Source organism: Asparagus officinalis, chromosome 2 (assembly GCF_001876935.1).
Source record: "Asparagus officinalis chromosome 2, Aspof.V1, whole genome shotgun sequence".
Lineage (NCBI taxonomy): Eukaryota > Viridiplantae > Streptophyta > Magnoliopsida > Asparagales > Asparagaceae > Asparagus > Asparagus officinalis.
In genome coordinates this window covers 15,631,723-15,636,303 of record NC_033795.1, presented here as the reverse complement: position 1 = coordinate 15,636,303, position 4,581 = coordinate 15,631,723, and positions in this window count along the sequence as shown.

Here is a 4,581-nt window from a genome sequence, read left to right as displayed (position 1 = left end):
TTCCTTTTGAGGAAGCGTTCAGCCTGTTCGCCGCGAAGTTTTAACTCTTTCCAAGTGGCTGAAGGCGAAACTCCCATGGATTCCAACACATCAAGGGAAATGTTGTTATGACATTTCTGGAGCATGAATTACTCCGTGACCGGATCCTGGCAGTTCATTGCCTTGTTTTGGAAGCATTTAACGAAGGTGTCGACTGACTTTGTTTTTCTACTTCTCGTCCAGAAGTGCTCCGATTAACACTTTGGTGTCATAGTCGAAGAAGTTGTTGAGGAATGAGCTTTGCATATCATCCCAGTTGTTGATACTCCCTGGCTTGCGATGGCGGTATCAATCGAAGGCAGCCCCATGAAGGGTGCCTACGAATGACCGAACCATCAAGGGCTCGTGTCTATAGATCACTCCTAGGTGGGACTTGAAGTAGATTAAGTGTTGAATGAGCGAGCCTCTCCCGTCAAACGGCATGAAGTTAATTAGATTAAACTTCGCCAGGTACAGGATTGAATCCCAATCTCTTGGATATGGGCACGGAATTCCGGTCCTTTTTACTTCTTGAGCCGATAGCAAGGCGTTGACCTTATCTTCCAGCTTTTGCATCATCTTGTTGTCGCCTTCATTTCTCTTCAAGCGATGTTGAGAAGAAGTAATTGGGCCACCTCCAGTGTTAATGAGGAGTGCAATTGAACCACTCCCAGTGTTATCAAGGAGTGTATCAGTCTTGATGACTTCATCCTTTTCTGGATCACTATCATCTGCAACATTCTGAGTGCGGTGGCTAGATTCAGCTTGCTGACTGGACTCAGGAAGTTGAAGTCATTGAGCCTGCAATTCTCTCATTTGTTGTATGGACAACTCCATCTCTGTTTTTATTTCAGCTCTGAATTCCTCTCGTTGTCGAGCTAAAGCCTCTTGAAGCATTTGAGCCATTATGTCGGGAGTGATTGTAAACGACTCCCATGCTTCCCCCCATGCTGGATATTATATTGTTGGAGGCGATTATGAAGCAAGTATCTGACAGTTCATCTTCTGAAGAAAGCCCTTCGTGCATCCTCGAGTAATCCATATGTTCGATGGCTTCTAGCCGGTGCCGAGATATTCGTTGGGCTATCCCTGAATTAACTTTTCTTCCGGGAGAAAAGTCGGGATTAGAGCCATTTGAAGTAATCGCAGACTTTCATTTATCAACCATGTTGATGGTAACTTCAGGGAATTCATCATCCTAGACGGTGGATTTTCTCTCGTGGAAACATCTTGGCTTAGGCTTCGACGCTTCGGTGGTAAGTTTCTCGAATATCGAGACCCTTTGTGAAATGGTCTTAGGACAGCTACATTTTGATAATACCGCCTTGATAGATCTCCCACATGGATAATGAGAACTCATTTTTCGGACAATCCTATTCTGAGATTTGTTCACACCCCTAGCTTGATGGTGCAACTCATCGACATCATGACCAGAGCATCCTATCGTTTGTTGATGTGATATTATATTAGGAGTTGCACGTTTAGAACCACGCCCTTGCGAGTGTAGAATTTTAACGGGCTTCTGGGCTTCAACACGAACCCCTAGGCAAGAGGTGATAAGAATTCTCTTATGCACGACACATGAACATGTGCAATGAGGTGTCTCGGTTTGTTTGGAGGTAGCGGGAAACCTTTGAGCAGCAAATGGCTTGACGGGAGGACTTATACGACCCCAGTCTGTGAAACTACTCGGGTTTTGTTTACCAAAGATTTGCCTCAATCTTTGTGCGAAAGACCAAGGTGATCCACCACCGTAACCTTAAATTTTGATAGGTCAACACTGCCGTGAGGCTTTACCAGAGATACGGGAGAGACCGGAGTAGGAACGAAGGTCAACGAATGAGAAGAAGACACCACGAAGGTGGTGGAGACACCTTAGGGTGCCTCGGCCCGCGAGACACCTTAGGGTGTCTCAGCCATGGGAGGCCGATCCCGTTGTTTTTTGACTTGATTTTCATGCCATTTTGGATTTCGGCATCCGGACTTTGCGGGGAATTTGCGGTTCTTTGGCCACTTCTTTCTTCTTCATGCCTTACACTTGTCGCACAAGAGCACGCGCGCGTGCAACGCATGCAGCACGTGTGTAGCGCTTCTAAATACGCTCTTTCAAGGTTGAACGAGTCCTTTTGATGAGAACTCATTCTTTCGTCGATGGTTTAGAGGAAGTGACAGCAAATTGCCGTTAAGGCAGCTGGATTATTTGACGCTTCTTGGATTCCAAGTCCGCATAGTAACGAACCCCATCAACTTGTTACAAGGCCTTGCCGATTTGACGAGCTTGGCATTGGCGTCACCTCTGACGATCCCTCTTCGTCAAATTTTACGTACTTTGGTTGAACAACTCCTTGACTGAAGAGGAGTTGTGGCAAGCGGAGTCACTTGTAGCCTTCATTCGTGAATACGCCTCTTTCAAAGACAAGATCTTTTCGCACTTGCAGGGAGAGGAGGATTTTGATGAAGATGAGGTGAAATATTCCTAGAACTTGACTTTGTTGAACTCGTACTCGACCGTTGAATCAACCAGAATCTTGATCTTTGGTTGTGATATGAAAGTTTCGACAACGAGACTGTTGGCTCCCACTGTGATCGCCAGCGTGTTTGCGTCGAAAGTTAGTTTATTCATGGAACTCATTACAACTTCAATCGTTTACAACAAGTTCAAAAGAGTTAGTCTTTTTATAAGACTTCTCTTACACAAATAAAATAAAGAAAATTATAACTCTCTTGAAACATACACAGAGGACGTTTATCACCCACTGCTTGCGTGAGATCTATGCTTATGTCGGGGTTTATCCATGGACCATCGCGGATTAGATCCGAGTTGAACGGAATGATTGCTCAATGTTCTTATAGCATAAAAGACACAAGAACAGAAGTAAATCCCTCGATGAAGCGAGATCAATACTCTTCTCAAGATCGAAACAAAGTCCGATCCCAAGGAAATGGCTAAAGGGCTGAAGGGGTCGCATATCTCTCGAACTCTTCTTCTTTATGTTGAAGAACTCACCAAGAACTCGCCTTCTGATCTGAAATCCGTGCTCCTCCTCTCACAGGGTCAGCAACTCGCCTCAAGCTCGAAATTCTCGATTCCGTCAGTACCCTTCACAAATGCAAGAAAGGGGCTATTTATATGGCTTGAATATTGTTTTTGCGGATAAGATTTCGTGATTTGGCTTTATCTTCAGTTAATAACAATTTCACCACGTTCAGGGATAACCCCAATACAGTTAAGAGGCCACTGGAACGAACGAATCATGAGAAGTCTATCAAAAAATACGTCGCTGATAGGCTGAATGGGTGAGACACACTGATGTGTGTGCGAGACACATTGATGTATCTCTCCTACGAGACACATTAAGGTGTCTCTCCTACAAGACACATTGAGGTGTCTCACAGGTGAGACACGTTGGCACGTTTCTTGTTCTGCTGTTTCATCGATTTTCGTGCTTCTTTGTTTCACCGATTTGTCATTTCGCGCATCCCTTCACATGTTCCTTTGCTTCCTTTTGGCATCGCATGAACTTCTTTGACTCGGACATCGACGTTCATCGTCTCCTCTTCGTTTCGAGCCGCGTGCAGGAACCTATAGGTAATTTTTGATGCCTACAACATGAACTATTATTAGACCAAACATGAAATTAGACCTAACATGAACTCTTATTAGACCTAGCATAAAAGAATAGAGGAGGCAAGGATATTTTGGGATTTTGTATTTTTTATTTTCTATGTATGATTAGTTGGCTGGTAATAATTGCTAAAGGATAGATGCAGCACATGATGTGATACTTCTTGGGGCTGAACAACATGGGAAAAAAGTGAATGGGCTGCATCACGTGAAAATATTACTTTTGAGGCCTTGACATAATTTTTCCAAAAATCAAAATGGAAATTTTTTTATCATTGACTTGACAATAGACTGGGGAGGTTGTATTATATAAGCATTTAAACTTTTTATAGATGAATAAGATCACACAAGTCGGTCTCAAGTCAAGTCTCAACTTACGTAGTACAGGAAAATTCATTTGAATTATTTCTAAGATATATAAATGGATCAATCGGGGTAGGTATGATTTACCCGCTAAATAAGCTGCTTGACCCATTTACTATATGGCCTAGGTTACTATACGGCCTAGGTTGGGTCACACTCATATGGGTTGGCACTTGAATTTACCCGACCTGACCCAATTACCTCCCCTAGATCATACTCCCTTTAAAAGCACGAGAATCTTTTAGTAGATAAAAATACCATTAAAATTCAAATACTAGTCTATTAGGTAAGAGTGAGTTGATAAATTGATGAATTTCTATTGGATATACATAGTATGAAGATAAATGTATAGTTTAAATTGAAATGTAAACATGAATAAAATTATTAAATGCCAAATTTATAAATGCATATAAGATAAAGGACATATATGCAAAAACCAAAAAAATTAGTGAGACAAATAATGACCGCCCCAGAGGTCGAACCCAGGAATCGCACATACCTACAAATGTATATAATGTGGATGAGGCACTTGCAAAATCCATCAAACAAATTAAAGAGACAAAATCATTCTCAAA